At 31.9% G+C, this 22,463-nt stretch overlaps 1 non-coding gene across 1 annotated transcript; it reads right to left on the bottom strand.

The window, feature by feature from the left end:
• Positions 1-17,143: 17,143 nt before the first annotated feature.
• LOC113833295 lies at positions 17,144-17,275 on the bottom strand. The gene has a single exon (XR_003480906.1). It is a non-coding gene; the product is annotated as a small nucleolar RNA SNORA51 (small nucleolar RNA).
• Between the last annotated feature and the right edge of the window lie 5,188 nt (positions 17,276-22,463).

Here is a 22,463-nt window from a genome sequence, read left to right as displayed (position 1 = left end):
GTTGTCACTGAAAAAAACTCTGTTAAATTTCCTATCCACCTATAAAATTGTGTGAATCACACAATGGTCAACATGGAAAAATAAACTAGTGGGGATTTGGCACCTCTATCGTGGAACCAACCAATGGCACCTAATTAAGCTGCTAAATAAGAGGGAAATTATGCCTTGCTCTGTAAACTTAGCCAAGTACCTGAAGCTGGTAAAAGTAGACATTCACGGGGAGACTTTAGTAGTACCACATTCAAAAAACTATTAAAATTACTGACTGCATCCTAAATATATTTACCCTTGGATTACATCCAAAGATATTTTTGGTTATCTTCCTTCATTGTAAAAACACTTTTTTTTCTATGACTTTTTCCACTATGATAAAGTGTCTTCCATATATCAAAAGGAGTTTCATCATCCATGATATTTTAATGATATGCTCATCTAAAAAAGACAACCACAGTGGCATTTCCTGTAGATGCCAACTTAAATTGGGGAAATAGCAAAAGTCCTCACCCCTAGATAAGAGCTATAAACAATTAATGCCAGTCAATAGAGCAAAAATTCATATTCTCTAGAGATGAAGGCCCCAATATGTTATCTACATTCAAGTGGTCATCAGCAAATACATATAGATGTGAGAAACACTATATAGACTTTGTAGATTATATTTATCAATTTATATGTATGTGTGATTGTGACAAAAATATTAAAGAAGATTAGTGAAGTTGGAGAAACATGGGAGGAGTTAAAATAGATATTATGGTTTCATAATGATATAAATACTGTATTCACATGAGAAATTCTCAAAAATAATACCAAAAATTTTACCCGTCTTTATCACATTCAACCTTTCCACCCAGGCATATCTCTGATAACCATTTCCATCCAGGATCTAGCTCAATCCATCTCCTTACCCTCTCCTTCAAGTTCTCAAATTAGAATATTTTCAGGTATATATCTAACATTAATAGAGCATTACTATTCAGAATATATAAAGAAATCATAAAGAATTTATTTTAAAAAGAGTCTCACTCAAAAAATGTTTCATAGACCTCACCAAAGAGTCATATAAATAAGATAAAAAAATGTGTAAGAGTTATCTCAAAAAATGTTCACCATCCCTAACAACTAGGAAATTAAACTTTGAAATTCCAACAAGAATGTTGAAGTGCATCAAATCAACCCAAAAGAAATGCAGACAAGTATTTGTGGTAAAGGGGAGCTCTTATTTATAGTCCTGGGGTTGCAAACTTCTGCTGGCATTATTGGTATCAGTATAAAGAATTCACAGAAATCTAAAAGTGTATCTATTTTAGACTGATCTATACCACCCTTTGATATGCCCAAAGAAGCAACAACTTTCCCCATAGATACTAGGTCAAACATACCTTTTGCTACTATACTAATATCAACTACAAAGTGTAAGCAACATAAATGCCCTTTAACTAAAAAAATATGGTATATGTGTAATAAAGTATAAATAGATATGAAATAGTGATTTTTTCTGATAAATGGATGGGAACCCAAAAATAACATAATTAGTGAGGACACCCAAACCTGAAAAAAAAAAACATGTAATTACCAAATCTTCAGATGTATGTATATATCCTATAGTAACTGCAGAACCTAGAAAGTAAAAAAGGGCCATTTGCCCCTGATGTTAACAGGGGCAAAATAGTAGAGAGAAGCAGGGTGCAAATGACCTTATAGAGGATATGGAAGGAAGGATAATGGAGATAAATACAGAATAAAAAGATAGCACTGTAATACATCATAAAGCTATATAAATTGTTAGAAGGTAACATGGTATTAACTAACTAAAAATTATAGTAACTCAAATCTGTGTATAACAATAGACATATTTTAAATGAAAATGTATAATCTTTTTGTTCTATACTAAAGCAAAAGACAATCTAATAGAAACCTGAGCACCAAGCAGGAGAAGCCAAATTTATTTCAGATGTTAGTCAGGGTTCTCCTGAGTACAAGAGAATGCCAAAAAATTATAGGCTATTACAGTTTCCTGTAGAAATTGCAGTTTCCTGGCCCCTAGAGGTAGAGGGTAAGTTGTCCCTGTAGCTGAACATACCATGCACTTCAGATGCCAGATCTGAAGTTATGAACGAGGCTTCCTAGTTGGACCTGACCTGAATGCCTCCTACCATAGAACTAGCCTTTATGGCAGAAATTTCTGCATAAGTTTCCAAAGGTGTGGGGGAACCAGCAATATTCCTACCCATCTATGATACCTATGGAGCATAAAAACCAGCATGGCACAGTTGACACCAAAGCTGAAGTAGTGATTACAGAAATTGCCTGTATTCAAGGGCAATCTTATTCCAAGTAAGACGCATTGAACAAGACAAATACTTTCAGGTACTGGGAAGCTGATCAGTGACCTAGAGCTAGTGAAATCAGGAACCTTGGAGGAAAACTCATAGCTTTACTAGCATAGGATATCACTATACTCTAAATAATTCTCCTTAAACCTACAGATAAGTATAGTACTCATCTCTCATGAAAACAAACAAACAAGCTACTTCTATTTGTTGAAGAAATAAAGTATTTTGGAAAACTGTCACCCATTTAAATTCAGAGTTGTGGAACCCAGATACAATGGATGACTCTAAAAGTATTTCCGACATACCTAAGGCACATGGAAGGTTACATAAGAGGGGGAAAGAATATTGTAAAGATCAGAGACTTTATTTTGAGAATGCATTCCCTAGTAATATCAGAAGATATACCCGAGAAGTCTTAATATGACAGCTCAAACATGAACAAAGACAAGCACAATAGACATGACAAAGCTCATTGGATAAAGTTTAAGGGCCTCAACCACACAAAAAGAACTACAGAAAATTAAGGAATGTTGAGAGTAAGAGAAATTGTCTTCTCCAGTGAAGGAAATAAGAATTATTTATGCAATATCAAATTGTCATCTTTTAAAACATACATATAAATAATAATATGAGGACTAAGAATGATATTTTCAACAATAGGTATGGCTATAATTTACATCAATACATGCAACAGCAATCAAAAAAAATATCCATGAATTCATAAGAGCGGTATGTGGTAGAGTAAAGAGAGAGGAAAACAAAGTGTGATATGATGTAATAACAATCTAAAAGAATTAAGAAAGAATTAAGGCATGTGATAATAAAAAAACAAAATTGGGTATCTCTGTATAGGATTAAACTATGGGCAGAGTACATTCACAAGATTTACAGGCAATTTCCTGTATTAATACTTTTTAAAGTATTAAAAATATAATGTCTCAAATAAAATAATTTCAAGTAAACTGAGGGCATGTTCTCAGCAGAATTATATGTAATACCTGTCCGTCCAGAAGCAGCCATAAACTTCAATTAATGTATGATTCTTGACACACAAAATACAATAACTTTAGTTGTACTGGAACTCACAGCTTCAAAGACACTCTTTTAGCAAAATTGCTCTTGATTTGAACTAAAATTTGAGGGTTCTGAGAGTTCCAACTTCATACAGGTCATGCATACTGTTGTAACATTGTTGACAAAGTGATACTACTTAATGATTTTTTTTAATTTAACAAGAGGGGCTAAAAGAAAGATCAATGAAAATGTAGGTGAAAGAATTTTGGAAAAACATGCAAATGGATACAGCATCCAAAAGGCATATATAAGGACAATTTCCTGCAACTTGTTTGAATAACTACTGGTAGGCACATACTGAAAGCATTCATATATTTAATTGATTAGAAAATCTAAAATTATTGAGATTATAGGAAAACTCCATGTTACTAACTCAACATCTCTTATATGTTATTATCACTTGGATTTTCTATGAATTCATTACTCCCTTTGAATTTTAGTTGCATAGATATCAAATAATTTTAATTTTATGTAGATAAATATCAAGATCAAGAGGAAATTTTTTCCTGATGCTATTATATGGAACAAATGTAAATCACAAAATCTTGCTCTTAATGCCATAGGTTTATGAGATCTTCATGGTCCTCAGATAGCTATTGTCATCCATTAAGTATGAGAGGAACATAAGTAACTATAGCCAAAATATAAAGTATGGTGCATAAATTTTAATGAAAGTTTGTGTCATATAAAGTAAGTGACTGAGAAAGGGCATGTTCTTCTTTGTTATTTCTTTTATCACTGCGAGAATACCATTAGTAACAAGCTAATTATAAAGACTTAAAAAATGCTTACTTGGTAGTATTCCTCATTTCTTTCCATGACTGTATCCATAAGAAAATTATCTAATGACCAGCATTAGAATGGGCATTTGATAGAAAGATACAATTTTATTGTATTGTTTATATTATGTTATTATTATACATAGTAACAAAAATTGAAATTTCTAAAACTAAAATTGCATTGTGTGGCCATTTATTTAACTCAGCCAATAGAGTTGCTTTCACAAAACCTTCACAAGATGAAGTTAGCCAGTATTCCACAGTGTAAGAGGGAAGGGCTCATAAATTTTCAAACCTAGCTGAGAAGCTGTTGGATACTGATGACTAAAGAAGATGGGAGTCAATTTTCTTCAGGAGTGTGCACCTTGGTTCGTTAACCTTTCTCCAGTTGGTGTCCCTACAACCACATATGGACAGAATAATTATTTTTTAAAAGGTCATTAAAGTGGAAGGCAAGATAACAATGGTCTGGAAGGAATTAGTGAAGTGGGGATACAATAAAAATTCTATACTTATTTGAAATACTCAAATAATGAATAAATACTTATTTCAAAAAGTGCACTCTTGTAAATAGTTATAGGATATTATATCAGAATAAAATAAGTAAAGTTATATATTATCTTACACAGAAGTCTATAAATTATCAAGAGATCTATAAAGTGATACCAATTATAGAAAATACCATATCATGTTGTGAAAATATGTTGTAAGTCTACCTACTATTGCTTTGTATAGTGCACCAGAACTTGATATCTAAATGATGCTTACAAGATGATATACCTGTGTATATATATCATCGCAGATAATGTATATTATAAATCATGCATAAATTCAAATGGTAAATACTCTAAGGATACTACAAAGAAACAACAACATAGCATTATTAATTTAACATCAAAGAGTTAGATGAAGTGTCACCAATTAAAATACTGGTTTGACTGCAGGATAGATTATGAGTAGAGCAAATACAGTTCAAACACTAAAGCTGATAATTTGATTTCTGAAAAAGATAAATACAACTACATAGGTCTTCAAAATGCAATGAGGATCAATTGAATATTTAATTGTACAAAACACAGCTTGGTCTCTATCTTTGACTAAGTACTAAACTCAAATATCATGGTTTTTGTGGTGCTGCATCTAGTAAACACTGTGTGACTGACATAAAAGGTCACTCCTCCATTCTTTCTGCATTGTGCTTTGGCTGCAGATGCTTCCTGTGTACAATGTCCTGGGTTTGATCCTCAGCAAAAAACATAAAAAAATAATTCTAAATATAAAAAAATTTAGGAAAATAAACCTAATTTTAAAAGACAAAAATAAAGTCTGTCATGACATAGTTTAATATGTATTATTTGCCTTTAAAATATGGAATTTTTTAAATGAAAATACATTTTGCATAAGAAAATTAGGGTATGTTGGCCTTCAATGAGCTGAGACCCTCAAACTGACTTAATAAACTATTAAACATAAAATGGAAGATGGAAATGGCATTGTACACAAAAATAATAAAATTTGATATACTGAATATGTTTTTGTAAGTTATTTGTAGAACATATTGGTAAGAAAGGGGACAGGATCTGAGAAGAGTTGTTAGAAGGATTAATTTGACTAAAATATATTGTACTAAATCAACAAAGAATTAATAAAAGTTGAAGAATATTATGACATGAATATTTATTACAGGCCTTTCAACAACACCTGAGTCCCTGTTAGTGAGCAGACTCATGAGAATAGCTATAATTCCAGGATGGAGTATGGCCATGTCAGAAAGGCTAACATGTGATTGGAGGCCTGGGATTTAAGCCATTTAATTACAAACTTACCTCCTAGTCTCCAAAAGGTAAGAGGCAGAATTCATTCAAAAAGCCAATAATTCAAATTACCACAACCATTTAATTAAATGTCAATAGACGTCTTGAACTCTTGAAAGCCAGTGAGCTTCCACATTAGTAACACTCATTGATGTTGTAGGGAGGAAATACACTGTGACCCCATAGAGGATTTCATAGAATTTCTAAATTGGGATGCTTTCAAATCCCCTTTGTTATTTTGTGGATGTTTCTCTTTTGTTGCATGATTATTTCTGTATTAAAACTTCATATACATTAAAAATGTTATAATAATAATTGCATTAATTAAAACCACAGAAAATAAATTGAATAAATATTCACAAAAAGATTGTTTAAAAAAATAAACAGGTTACCTTATTCTGGACTGTATTAGATAACAATAAACCACAAATAAAAGTCATATTCTTATAAGTCTACCTCTGCAAACACAGCATGAAGGCAAGAGTCAGAGAACAGTTGTACATTCTTGTAATCTTGTAATTCTTGTGAAAACATATATGGATAATTCTATTTCTAGGCGTAAAGTTAAATGACATTATCTACTTGATTAGAGATAACACTACTATATCAAAGAAATTCTTCTTAGTTACAAGTCAGTCTGTAGATGACATTGCAATTACACTACAGTAGCATATATGTTTATATTACCCTTTAAGGAACATTATCAAAATATACCTTAGAAATAATGTCAACCTGAATTCTAAATGTCAGTTAAAATATAGTACACAAAAACACAAATTACCTCTGGAATACAACATAATATTGAAAAAAATTATATCTTCATTTACTTAAATTTAAAAGAACAAACTAAATTAGTATTTATTGGTACATGTTTATTTTTTAAAAAAAACTATTAAAATATTGCATAACTACAATGGAAAGGAGATAAATAAAATGATTTTCTGTTGCCTTCAGGTCCAATGTTATAAAAAGTGTTTTATACCCATTTTATACAAAAATATTTGTAGTAGTAATTAGTAGTTTGTTCTGTGAATGAAATTTCACACTATATTGTTTAATTGCAAAAGAGGGCAAGAGTATAAAAGCACATTTCTGTAATCTAAATATGTTTGAATATAGAAAATAACCTATGTGTACCAAATCACAGATACTTTTAGAATAGAATTTCTTATAATTATATGTTGTCTTGCAAAACAGTGTGTACAGGAGGTGAGTACAGTCATTTTCAGGGTTCAGATTACAACCTTTGTTACCCCATCCTGATTCACAGTGCTCTCAAACAATTCTTCCTTTATCATATTGATTACTCTAACTCCAATAATCCAGATATTTTGTGTATGTAATTTCTTCCTTCCTGTTGACTTTCTAGTAATGAGTTTAATTGGTCTGGATTCCATCTTGCTAGATCAATATTGTGCATTTGCAATGATTCTGTGGAAAATGAGCCTGAAATACTAAATCTATGAATTTTTATTTTTCTTTCTTATACACGGAAACGTTTTTATACAGAGAAAGGTCAGTGGATGTTTTTATGGTTTTTGACAGTATTCCCATCTTACAATTTCACAATAGAAATAGCAAACAAAAAGAAAAAAGATTAATTTTACTACATTGAAAAATATTAGATATTCTGTAGGATGTTATTAAGTGATCATGAAATATATAACATTAATGGTCATGTGTGTTAATCCACTGAATTTATAGAACAAATATCCACGTTATTTGTTCATACGGTATTTTCCTTTACATATCTGTATTTTGCTTATAAATATATGTTTTGGAAGAACAAAGATCCCAGCTAAAGGTGATAAATTGGATATTACAACACACTTTAATATGGACCATTGTAATAAGAAAATTCAATTGTGCTTTTTAAGGTACATTTAACACTAGGGCACTTCCAGAAAATTTCCTAGTTTATGCTTATTGATATTATTACAAATAAATGGATTTAAGAAAACAAATAAGCAAACAAAAACATCTAACTGATAGAAGTTATTTGGTTTGCAGATATGTTCATTAAAGTTTTACAAGATGGATCTCTCTCCATAACGGCATGAAAAGGACCCATCAATGTTATTTTCTGGCATCCAACATTTTACTAGTATCTAATATTAGAATTCAGTTCCCCCATTATTAAAGACAATTAAGCAGAAAATAAAGGAATGGAACAGGAATTTCTTACATTTTAACATGTTTTCATAAATAATACCTATAATTATAAAATGTAACATTGTTTTTGCTACAAATTCTTAGTTTCATTGCAAAAAGTCTATTTTCTTAGAGAATTTTTGCTATAGAATTTATTTAGAGTTGATACGGTTGTAATCATTTATAACCATTAATTATTGATACACCTTTAGATTCAAACCCGAGTGTATTTTCCAGAAAAACATTTGCATAATTTTTCTTTAATTTTCAAATATATCTTTAAGATTATGTTAGAAGTAATAAAGAATAATACTCATGTTGGAAATTAAAACATATTATTCTAATGGATGTATTATTTACTGTATTACATAGCTCCTTAGATTGAATATTTCATCATATGATTTATATTATTTATGACAAATATTAATTATATACTACATTAAATATATAATGATCATTATGATAGAGTTTCTGAGGGAGAAATAATAAATCTGGATATAGTAAATGGCAGATCTATGAAGAATAATTGCTTAATATAATTATGAAACACCACAATTCTTAAGATATAAAATTAGCTTGTTGACTGTGTCCATTGCTTAAAGAAACTTCTCATTTTCAGGAGGTCCCATTATTAATTGTCACTCTCAGTGTCTGTGCTACTGGTGTTATGTTAAGGAAGCAATCTCCTGTATGAATTCTTTTCAGGGTACCTCCTACTTTCTATTTTAAGAGGTTCAGTGTGGCTGGATTTATGTTGAGGACTTTGATCAATTTCGACTTGGGTTTTCTGCATGGTGATAGATATGGATGTATCTGCAATCTTCTATATGCCAGCATCCTGTTACGCCAGCACCATTTGATGAAAATGCTTTTTATTTTCCATTGTATAAATTTAGCTTCTTGTAAAAAAAATCAGGTGTTTATAGGTGTGTGGGTCCAAATCAAGATTTTCAATTCAATTCCATTGGCCTACCTGTCTATTTTTGTTCTAATGCTAAGCTGTTTTCAGGACTATAGCTCTGTAATTGAGTTTGAAGTAAGGGAAGGTGATGCCTTCAGAAGTTTCTTTATTTTACAGGAATGTTTTGGCTATCATGGGTCTTTTGTTTCTCCATAATATTTGAGCCTATCATAGTCATTGACCTAAAAAACTGTTTTTGCACAATACCATTACAGGAAAATAATACAGAAAAATTTGAATTTACTGTACCAACTCTTAATAATTCACAGCCAGTTAGGAGATATCAGTGGAGAGTTTTTCCGCAAGGAATGCTAAATAGTACTACTTTGTGTCAGCACTTTGTACAGCAACCTTTGGAAATAATTCACAAGAAATTTTCACAATCTCTTGTTTATCATTACATGGATGACATTCTTATATCAGATTCCAATAAAGAAACTTTGGAACGTATGTTTGAAATGGTGAAGGAAGTTCTGCCTCATTGGGGTTTACAGTTTGCCCCAGAAAAGATACAAAGAGGAGATTCTATTAACTATTTAGGTTACAAGATAGACTTACAAAGAATCAGAACTCAAAAGGTACAAATTAGGAGAGATCGTTATCAAACTCTTAATTCTCTTCAGAAATTATTAGTGGAAATTTCTCAATTACAGGAGATTATTGGTGTAGAAGACATGACTTAAAGCATTTAAAAATGCCCCTTAAAGGTGATAAGGACATAAACAGTCCTAGAATATTATCTGCTGAGGCAGAAAAAAGAGTTGCAATGGGTAGAAAACAGAATATTGGATGTGCATGTAGATTGGATAAACCTTAATTTAGACTGTATTCTGGTTATCTTGCAATCCAGATAACACCCTTCTGGGATTCTGATGCAGAGGGAGGACACCATATTGGAGTGGATATTTCTGCCACATAAACAGAATAAAAAGTTAAAGACATATATAGAAAAGATTTCTGATTTGATTTTAAAGGGTAAATTAAGACTTCGTCAGCTGACTGGAAAAGATCCAGCAGAAATTATACTACCTTTAATTAATGAAGAAATTTCCTCCTTATGGAAGGATAATGAATATTGGCAAATAGCTTACTGATTTTTTGGGAAAAATTAGCAACAACTATCCAAAAACTGACAGAATTAAATTCATAAAAAAGTTAGTCTGGATTCTTCCACATATTGTAAGACAAACTCCCATTTCTGGAGTTCTTACCTTCTACAATGATGCCAACAAATTAGGTAAGGCAAGTTATAAAGCAGGTGAGGTAAGTAAAGTAGTTCAAAATCCATATATGTCTGTACAGAAGGCAGAATTATATGCAATTCTCATGGTACTTATGGATTTCACAGAACTTCTTAATATAGTTACTGACTCCAAATATGCAGAGTTGTGTTACACATTGAGACTGCATAATTCATTCCTGATAATACTGAATTAACTTCTCTGTTTTTACAATTACAGGAAACTATCAGAAACAGAAGTATTCCTATGTGTATTGCACATATCAGATCCCATATGGGTCTGCCAGGCCCACTAGCACAAGGCAATGATGAGATTGATTGCTTATTAACTGAAAGTGTATTAGAAGCCTCAGAATTTCATCAGAAACATCATGTAAATAGCAAAGGCTTGAAATAGAACTTCTCCATCACTTGGCAACAAGCCAAGGAAATAGTGAAAAACTGTCCTATTTGTTCCTTTTATAACCAAACTCCATTGCCAGCAGGTTTTAATCCTAAGAACATTCAGAGAAATGGGGTTTGGCAGATGGATGTGTTTCACTTTTGAGAGTTTGGAAATTTGAAATATGTGCATCATACTATACACACATTCTCAGTGTTCCAATGGGCTACTGCTCTTAACTCTGAAAAAGCTGATTTTGTTATTACACACCTGCTAGAGGTGATGGCAGTTTTGTGTATACCTGTACAAATAAAAACTGACAATGCTCCAGCATATGTCTCTACAAAATTAGAACAATTTTTCAAATATTATACCATAAAGCATGTTACTGGTATACCACACAATCCTACAGGACAAGCAGTAGTTGAGAGATCTAATAGAACACTAAATTAGATGCTCAACAAACAGGCTTGGAAGACTAAACCCCCCAAACATAGGTTTCATAATGCTTTATTAACACTAAACTTGTGTCTTGCATCCCACAGTTCACTGTTGTATTTTCTGTCACAGAAGTCACCCTTCTGTTTCAAAAGTTTTATGGAAAATTGTATTTATTTTTTCCTTATGTATTTTATTACATTTCTTTATTTACAGTATCAGTGATTGAAATCCCAAGATGTGTGTGGGGAGGTTTGAGAACAACTTTAAGTCTATAATTGTACTCTGTGTATTTATTATTTTGAATGCACATATGTGATTTTATAAACACACATAAGAAATATATTTAATATATTTATTATATGTAGTTTATAAAAATTCAAATTTATCAGGATAATATAAATAGCTTTCTTTAGCACAGTAATACATTATGTAAAATTTGTATACTAATATTTACATAAATTTTATTGAAAATTTTTAGTTATTTTAAATGAGATTGATTTAATGCTATTTCTGTTAGACAAACAGTACAGCCTTCTGACTTCCAAAATTTACAAATTTTTTGTAAAGACAAGACATTAATTGAAATTAATGTCTACATAATAAAGGATTCTACTTTCAAATGATAATTATTTGGCAGTAGTTTAATAATACCGGCATCTCTTACCTAAAAGAAATATTTAAAAGCAATTGCCTGAAATGCCAACCCACATTAAGAAAGCTCAATTTTAGTGGAACAAACAGTGTAGAAATTAAAATAATGTTTCAGAATTGCCAGTGTTCTCAAAATTATTTGCAAGTAAGAAGAAAGTAAAGAAAGAAATCTCAGTAAAATACTTGCAACTGGACTTACAATATGAAGTATAGTAAAGTAGATCCTGCAACTATCTGTAAGATTTTAATTACAGCAAATAATTGAGAAATCCAAATTACAGTTTGGATACAGACTATAATGGTAAAATGATCCAGTTTCTCTATTGGAAACTTTCAAACAACAAGCCTATGTTTACCAGAGAAAATATATATACTAAAATTTACCCCATTGTTTAGTCAGTCATTCAGATCCCAAAGCAGATCAAGATAACCAGATAAAGGAATTTCTCAGAAAAAAATGTGCAAGCACACTAAGTGGAACATGAGTCATTCAATATACACAATTCTGTAAGTAATGCATGAGTAAATATGCAATATTTTCAGTCCCAAGCAAGGAATTAAAAGGAAGAATAGAGAAAAAACAAAGGATTGGGTAAATGTAAATAAACAATAAACATTTACTCAAGAAATAATAAATTAATAATTTAATATTATGAGTAATATAAATGCAAAATTAAAGAATGAAATAATGTTTTGATGAGAGTAGGAATTATAATATTATTCTTTAACATATTAACATAATGACAGCTAAAAATCTAACTACTTATAATAAATAATGAGTCACCACAAGGTTGGTTGTAATACAACAAAACAATGTAAGTTTACCAGCCATTGTGAACATTGAATCCACTGATACGTATTAATAACTTCTTAAATAATATTAATATTATTAGCAATTTTCTCAGAGATTTGAACTTTTTGAAAGTGAAATGCAGAACTTCTGAGAGCACTTATTAATCATCCTTGACCATGAATTTCTGACAATTGTATTTTCTCATCTATAACTTTGGTTAAGAACTTTTCAATTTAGAAATCTATTTTAATAATATAAATTACCTTTGATCCAACTAATTCCCTTTTTACATCTTTTTAACTGCATTGTTATCTGTATTAAGATGAATAGCTAAAATGGATCCTATTATCACAAGTTTTCAGAAAATCTGACACTTGATAACTAGGGAAAGATTATATTAATTTACTTGCCTTAGATTTTTGACGTAACTATTTTTTTTTTATCATTTGAACTATTATTAAAGTGAGGAAAGGCAGAGTTGAAAAATGGTACTTTCATTGAATTTTCCCCTCCAAGACCAATGACATTTGCTGCTGATAATTTCTCTAAATTTTAAAGCTGGAATACTTAACTTGATTTTTCCCCTTGGGAATATTTTACAATTAGAGTGGAATTTCAAATTTATAGTATAATAATAATAACAACAACAACAACAAACAACAACAATAATAATAATAATGTACTCGTTTGTCAGATTTGTCTAGAGAACCAAAATTTTAGTTGTTAAGCATCATTATTCCAATATTTTTCTTCTTTTTTTAATTTGCTTTTTTATTTTAAAATATTTTTATGCAAGTATGGGTTTTGTGTTGAACATATTCCTCCCCAAGGCCTTTACTCTTTGTTTGTATAACTCACAGCAATCCTCCTGCCTCTACTTTTTTTGTACTAGAATTACAAGTATCAGGCACCACTCCTCCTTTCATAGTGTTTTTTAGTAAAATTAACCAGAAAGAAGCTGGGCTTGTAAGTTATATTAATAACTAGAGTTTGAAATACAGAAATTATCACTAATGGATAGCATTTTGACAAACATGTTTCAAATTATATTCTTAGGTGTCAATTGTCCATTATAGTTTAGATGTTGAGTTTTAGGTGTATAAATATTTATATTCACTGCTTTCCTTTTATGGGTAATCAATGTGGATATTTACATACATTTTTATTTTAATTTTGATATCCTAAATAAACTAATTTTCTGCTGTGGAATAATAGTTTTGTACATTGTAAAATTGCTATAATAAAAAGCTGACTGGCCAGTAGCCAGTAAGTAAGTAAATGTAGGACAATCCTAGGAAGAATGCTGGGATTAAGAAGGGTGGTGTTAGAGGTTTTATCTGCCAGACACACAGAATGCAGGATGTATACAAAATGAGGTAACAAGCCATGATCTACATGGTAGAATGTTGATAAGAAATACGGATTAATTTAATATGGAAGAGCTAGTTAACAATAAGCTGAGCTATTGGCCAAGTATTTACAAATACTATTATATTTCTGAGGGATTACTTGGGAGTAGCTATAGGCAGTGAAAAACTCAGCCCACAATTTCCATTCCCTTTCCTCCCTCCAAACTCCTCCATTAGCTATTCCCAAATATCCTTCAAATTCATAGCCTTGCACATATCTAATTACTGTATACATATATACTTCTTTCTTAAAGGTAACCTAATCAGCTCATAGGTTACTTGTATATATGTTTTTAGTGTTGACTGATACTACACAATTGCTTCATGGGCTCTTCCTAAAGAAGACCACCTCTCCCTCTTCCAATTCTCTTCAGTTGACTATGTTTCCTTATGTCATGTTGAGGTCTCATGGGCTTTCCCCTTATGTACTTTGACATTCTCATTAATGGCATAAACTTTCAATGAAAGACTACTAAATTTTATGTGTGTATTTATAGTATGTATGTATTGTGTATGTGTGAGTGCAGACTAGAATGTGGGTATAGAGGCGAGAGGACAATGTGTAGTGTCTAGACTGTCTTTTTACCAATTGTAAGACAGTGTTCCACTTCTCTTCCAGGCTCAGTGGTCTTAGAGATACTTGTGATATTGAATTCTTTGAGCATTTATATGGATTCTGGAGATCAGAATTCAAGTCATTGAGTTTTCTCATCCTCTTCCTCAGCTACAATACATTGTAAAAAAATGATTCATTTACTGATATATTTTTAAAATGTAGTAATTCTAAAAAGATATCACTTTAAAATGAGTTTTAATGTACTGCTAAGAGTTGTAGTTTATGTAGTAAAGACTAATCCCACCACAATAGGGAAACTTAAAGGTTTTGTCAAGGGTGGGCTCCCTTTCATGGTATAGGTCTCAAGCTGGACCAGTCATTATTTAGTGACTCATAATTTCTTTGTCACTTTGCACCAGCACCTCTTGCAGTCAGGAAAAATTGTAGATTGAATGTTTTGTGACTGGCTTAGTGTCCCAATCCCTCCACTAGAAGTCTTGCCTAGTTGCAGATGGCCACTTAAGGCTCTATTTCCCTCATTGCTTGGAGTCTTAGCTATGGTCACTCTATAGATTCCTGAAGATTCTATTCCCTAGGTTTTTAGCTTGTCCAGAAGATTCTCCCTGTAGTGAGATATCCATCATGTCTTCACTGAGCACTCCCATTTGGTTGTGTTCACAGGTGCCAAAGTGACAGGGGAATGCTAGGTCTGGTGTCCTGGACCCCAGATCACTCTCTTTTCTGGCCAGGTCACAGAGAGTAGCCTGGTGTGGATCCTAGGAGCAGCATATTGTGGGTCATCAGTTTCTTTTGTAAGTGACTTCTCCCAAATAAAATTAACCTATATTTAACCAAGTCCCATGTATCTTAATCTGTGCATCATTAGCTCCCTGATTCCAGATGTGTCTTATAGTACTCTCATCATCCATCCTTCCCCAACCTGATCACTCCTGTTCTCATTTCCGCACCTGTATCCAGACCCCTCTCCCCTTTCACTGACGATGTCTATTCTATTTCACAACACTGTGAGATTCATGCATCCCACCCTGAGCCTTCTTTGTTACTTAGTTTCTCTGGGTTTGTGGGTTGTAAAATTGTCCAACTTATAAGTTGATACTATCTTTGGCATATTTGTTTTCCTTGGTCTGGGTTACCTCACTCAGGATGATCTTTTCTGGTTCTATACATTTACAAGCAAATTTCATGATGTCATTCTTTTTAACAGCTGAGTAATACACCATTATGTAAATGTACCACATTTTTCCCATTCTTCAGTTAAAGGATATCTAGGTTGTTTACAGTTTCTAGCTATTAAAAATTAAGTTGCTATTAACATAGTTGCACGCATGTATTTGAGGTATAGCAAAACATCCTTTGAGTATACGCCAAGTAGAGATACAGTTGAGTCTTTAGATAGATTGACTGCCAATTTTCTAAGAAATTGCCATATTGATTTCCAAGTGGCTGGAAAAGTTTGCACTCCTACCAGTACCGCAGGAGTGTTCCCCTTGCTCCACATCTTACCAACTGTCACTTGCATTTTTTATCTTAGCCATTCTGACAGGTGTAATAGATACATAAATATAATAAAAATGTTTACAAATTAAAAACAAGATTTTTATCTCTGTGATATACTATGAGCCCTGCTTTTCCTCCTAACAGGTGGCATCATTTAACCTTGCTGTGACAGTTTGTACCTTGTCTTATTATGACATGTTAGCTTGATATCTCCAGAGGCCTGCTCTTTTTTTAAGGGGAAATGGACTGGGAAGAGTGGAAAGAGGGGAAACTGCAGTCAGGATGTAATAAATAAGAGGAATAAAAGAGATGTTTTGTCACACTTCACTGAATATTGTAGGTAACTGTGCTCTGACAACTCTTGGGGGAGTGAGTAAGAAGAAAGACACCCCTTGTGGAAGGGGTTAAGAAGATGCACACTGACAACTCAGGCACTTGGAGTCAGTAAGTTGCAGAGCATGCTGTAGACTCATTTATTAAGGAAGTTGACCTGCCTTTATACAGCCTCCCAAGGTCCCATTGGCTCAGGTGGCTGAGTCTGCTGCATTGTCCTTTTCTCATGCCTGGCTTTATCCCATCTTGGGAATAGAATTCAGATCATTTCAAATGCTAGGTAAACACTCTACCAAAGGTGTTTTATCCTTATACTGATACTATTAGCCCTTATTTTAGATGTTGCTGTATCTCAGAAGCCATATTCCATTTTCCTGCATAGTCATTTTGGCCATCTACAAAAGTGGGAGACAAAGAAGCCAACTTACTGTGAAATTATCAATATAATACAGATGTACTGTCTTTGTACAATATACTGTGGTTGTCAGCCCGCTGAAGTCAGACTAAGACTTTGTTTCTCTCCTCTTTCTAACACTATATAGCTGCCTCCTTCGATAATCTAGCACATATATAGAAAGTGTGAGGTTGAGTCTGCTTATTTATAATTCTAAGTGATCTGTATTATAGGTGTAAATATTATATTTAATAGATAATATGCCCGTCTAAGAATGGAGATGATTTAAATGGATGTATCAGTTCTTTTTTTTTCCAAGTCTCTCTATTCACAATACAAAGCAGGCACAATGGCCTAGGCCGAGGTATATATGGGGTAGTTTTATACTGCCCCCTTTTCTATACAGTCAGTGTAAGAACACAGCCTGTGGTAAGCACAAGGAGGTCAGATGTATCAGTTCTTAATTCAGACTCTTGAATACACTCATAAAAATCAGAGGTCAATCAGATGTCTAAAAATTTTCAAAATTTCAATTAAATCACAAATTAAAGTGATTGGGAAGATCACATCTAAATTTAAGAAAACATACATTAAAATATAAATTTATAATTTTAAAAGAAGGAACTTACAAAAATATCTTGAAAATTTAGAGGAAAATTAAAAGACCACAATTACTAAGGATAGCCATCATGACTAGTGCCAATAAATTTTTCCAAAGAAGACAGCAAAATTATGTTCTCAATATATCCTTAAGGTGAAAGAACTAAAAACAAATGAAGCCAGCATAGAATGCCAGAATCTTTTATTTTGCTTTTTAAAATAAACACCAAATAAATACAATTGTTGGTTAGAGTATAAAGTACAGACACTACTGGAGACTGTGATTTCTACTTACTTAAAGGTAATTGATTTCTAAAATCAATGTCAAACGAAGTAATTTTTCTTTAGAATTTGAATGATAATGTTTAAGAAAAATATAGAAAAAATCAGAGCATACAAATCTTACTGAAAGAGACCTGGGGAAGATATTAATGGTCAGTAAGAACTTAATGAACAAGACATCTCAAACAATAAATTGTATGCATTGTTTTGTTTTCTCATTTGATAAACATAACTTTTATAAAAACATGGATAAGGCAGTGGTCCATGACTGCAATTCAGAACTTGTGAGGTGGAGGCAGGTGAGTCATCAGACTGATGCCACTGTGGGGTAAATGGAGAAAAAGATATTAATTAAATTACCAGGAATAAGGAGAACTTCCCTAGTAATTTTTCCAAAGACAGGAATACACAAATAAAATGATCCAAGTATTGAATTATATTAACTAATGTTAACTAAAATATTTGCCATGAATATCAAACAACAAATATATGCTCCACTGACTATTAATGTATTATAGGTGGAAACTTCAGATATGCTTTAATGATGAACATATAATAAAAATTAGCCATAAATATTTAATGACAAAAATGGTAATACATATAAACTGAAAATATTAAACCAGATATTAATTAAACCAGGCAATAAATTTAAAATATATATAGGTAATTCAGCTATTATATTGGCAGAATAATAATCAGTTCTGGTCATTATCTATCTATCTCAAAGAAAGTTCAAGAACCACATAATTCACTCTTTTATGTGTTTAGCAAGTAAAAATTTTCAAAAATAATTGGAGTTAGCTATCCAGCACCTTTTCCAGAAATCATTATAAATTAGATTTTCTCACATCACAGCCAAGATGAAACAAAGCTATGCATATGTATATATACACAGGGGTAGAGCTGTCCATTCATTTTAAATGTCTAGCATTTGCATGTTGACTGGGGACCTCTTCCAAAATTATTAAAATAACTTGTTGATTACTTAACTTATACCTCATGTGATATAAACATCCTGAAAGTAATTGTTAAATTAATTTATACAGATAATGTGTTTTTCAAATGATTCTGATGATTTATTAAATTTATCGATATTTGTGTACAGAATGAAAGGCTGACTGCATTCTTGTTGTTGTTGTTGTCCTTTATTTAGTTTAGTTTAGTCTAATTGGGTGCTTGTGATTCCCAGTGTAGCTTAAAAATCAGGATCCTTTTAGCTCACCTTTCAGGGTATTGATAACATAAATTTCTTGCCATTGTGACATTTTAAAGAGGAAAAAGAGGGCTGACAAAATAGCACAGTGGGTAAGGAAACCTGTTTTCAATGCTGCTAAAACTGAGAACTTGAGTTCAGCACTAGGAATTCACATTATGGAAAGAGAAACCATCTCAAGTATGTCTTATAGAAACACACACACACACACACACACACACACACACACACACACACACACACACACACACACAGCAAGAGACAGAGATAGTGAACAAATGAAAAATAAAATGAAATCAAACTGAACTGTAAAATCTTTAAGTGTAAATTGATACTTTTGTATCAATTGAAAAGTAATTTTGCAGATTGTAAAAGAAGCCTGAAGATTTTATCTAAGTCACAGACAATAATATAAGCTACTGTTTATGTTTCCAATATCTTAATTGCTTAATCATAGACAATGTGTCAATTTTTAGAACAATACAGTCATGTACGTTATGCTCTGTGACATTAATATGATTTAAGATGCAGGCTAGGAAGATTAGTGGGCTTTTTCAGCCACTGTACTTGGAAATTATAGCAAAATGTTTTCACAGTCAACCTAAATTCAACAAAATTAAGTGGCTGCATGAGAAAAGGAGTATTAAATAAAAGGAAAAAGTCTAGTGAAATTTCACCAAATCAGTTATTCATCACATATGGAAAAAATAAATATAATTGATAAGTCTCTGTAAAATTGATTAAACAAGCAAATGGAAGGAAAAATAAAAGTGAATAATAGGAGAATTAAAAAGGTTTGTTCTAATATAGATCATAGAAACACAGATAAAAGAGATTACATGAACTCTGTAATAGGTCAGTAATGCAAACTTACATGTTTCAATAGACTTAGATGTTTGTAGTTGTGAACATTTGTTTCCAACATTTCAGGAAGAAGTAAGATCATTTTTCCAAATTGCTCAAATTTCAATGAAAATGACACACAAACTTCTTAAACCATTAAACCACATTAAATTCAGATGAACTATATTCATAAAGGAAAGTCACAAGACACCCTTTGTTTACAAATGACTCACAAATTTGAGTGTGCCTGAAGAAACAAAAGTGTCATTAGTCTAATATCACAATTCAGTAATATGGATATTTTAAAATAAAAATAGAATAGTTAACCAAAGTTCCTAGGATGAAGATCAATGTAAATATAACAGCAACAAACAGATGCAGAATACATATTATGGAGCATACAGAAGTTATATAAATCTGGAATCCACAAATTTCTATAAAGAAACAAAGAAATAAAATTTAAACATATACATTGATTATATGAAAGTTACCTACAAATTAACAATTGAAGAATCCATTTGAATTATTTGACACCGATGTAACATGATAATTTAAAATTGCATGTTTATCTGGAAAAAATAGACAAATAATAAAGAGCAAAATATTTTCATATAAATCTCACAGAAATATAATTCAAGGCAAGAGTTACATTAAATATAAAGCATAAAACAAATAGTTCACAAGGATGATTTTATTTTGTTAATATTTAAAAACTAAATAATATAGTCTCATATTAAATATATCAGGATATTTATTGAAAGCACACAAAAATATGATAAAGTTTTGAGATTTACATTCATTCCACTTAGGCTGTTAGTTTAGTAGAAAAAAATTTTAGATGAACAAACTGACACATTTTAAAATAATTTTATGTCATAATGCTTATATTAAGCATGTAGCAGAATAGAAAATATGAAAATATAATATAACCTGCAATATTCTAATGAAGTTACAAAGTAAAGCAACATAGAAAAATTTTTGAAGCTAATAATTAGAGCTAAAAGAAAAGTTCAACATGAATATGATAGCAAGAAAATGGCCGGCAAATTCTACTCAATATTAACAACTATCATATTTAAATACCTTAACATAAAAAAGAAAATTAATAAAAATGCTATGTTACTATATAAATATCTGTGAAGTTTATATTAAGAAATAATTTAGTAGCATTTTATAGCATATTATGTTATATTATGTACTGTATATAACTTTAGAATGTCTATATTATAGAAGAGCCAGTGAAAACCTCGTTTTTACTAATTTTAAACATTAAGTTATTGATTGATTGATGGAATTTCATTCAGAAGTTAAGAAAGAACCTGGTGTCTAATTCAGACTGATAGTTTAATTCCTTAATATTCATTTTTTAATGGGAGGCCATCTCCTATACTAACTGTGAACAAATGATTATAAAGGGGGGGGAGGAATAGAAACGGAGTAAACAAGCCAATAAAAAAACACTTGACATTAAAGTTAGGATAGGAAAGTTAGGAGTTTTTTGTTATTATTATTGTTGTTGTTTTTTTTAATGTATCTTGTTTTAAAGGCATCAGAATCTGCCAATTACAATCAGGAATTACGTTTGGGTTTTTTGTTTGTTTGCTTGCTTGTTTTGTCTCTCTCTCTCTCTCTCTCTCTCTCTCTCTCTCTCTCTCTCTCTCTCTCTCTCTCTCTCTCTCTCTCTCTCTTTTCGAGACAGGGTTTCTCTGTGTAGCTTTGTAGATCAGGCTGGACTCGAAATCACAGAGATCTGCCTGCCTCTGCTTCCAGATTGCTGTGACTAAAGGTGTGGGCCACCACTGCCCAACCACGAATTACCTTTTGTTATACAAAGGCATGAAAGCAGAGAGAGTTCTTTCAATAATATGCTGTGACTCCACACCTTAGTTTATTAATAAAGTCATCTATTTTTGTCCACAGAATTTTGCAATATGCATTCTTATATCAAAATACATTCTTTCTCAATTTCAAAAATGCACGACAACATATTCTTAAATGGTTAAGAACATCATGTGATAAAATGGTGGTTTAGGGGAGAAATGCCCCTGTAGTCTTCAGTAGTTCAACAGTTGGCTTTCTTTGGATAATGTTATGGCACCAGTATGAGAGGTTCCTTTCTGGAAAAAGTATGTCACTGGGGATGGACTCTGAGAGTTCATAGTCTTGTCCCACTTCCAGATCACCCTTTCTGATTTGGGTTTGCAGTTGACGATGTAATCTCTCAGCTTTCTGCCCCAGACACCTGCTGTCATGACTTACTGTCATTATGTATTCTAAACTTCTGAAAGCATCAATCAAAATATACTTTCTTCTTTTCAATGCTTTTGGTCATGGTGTCTTAGCAAAGCAACAACAATTATAGAAGTTGGCACCAAGTATGTTTTGCCGCTCTGGTGAATCTGGCCATATATTTTTAGTGGAACTTTGGATCCATGGACTAGAAAAGCCCAAGAAAGGGATTAGTAATGCAGGAAAAACTGGAGGAGCAGAGTTATTTGAAACTAAAATATCAGTCACCACATATGGCATTGCAGGATCTGGCATTGGCCTTGCTAGGTTTGATCTTTTTTGTAGTGGTATTGCCTCACAATTCAACCATTCCCTTCTTTAGGAATTGCAATGTGGTGGTGGTGGTGGTGGTGTGTGTGTGTGTGTGTGTGTGTGTGTGTGTGTGTGTGTGTGTGTCTATGCATATA

The sequence above is a fragment of the Cricetulus griseus genome (genome assembly GCF_003668045.3).
Source record: "Cricetulus griseus strain 17A/GY chromosome 1 unlocalized genomic scaffold, alternate assembly CriGri-PICRH-1.0 chr1_1, whole genome shotgun sequence".
In the NCBI taxonomy this organism is placed as follows: Eukaryota; Metazoa; Chordata; class Mammalia; order Rodentia; family Cricetidae; genus Cricetulus; species Cricetulus griseus.
This window is presented reverse-complemented; position numbering and strand designations above follow the sequence as displayed.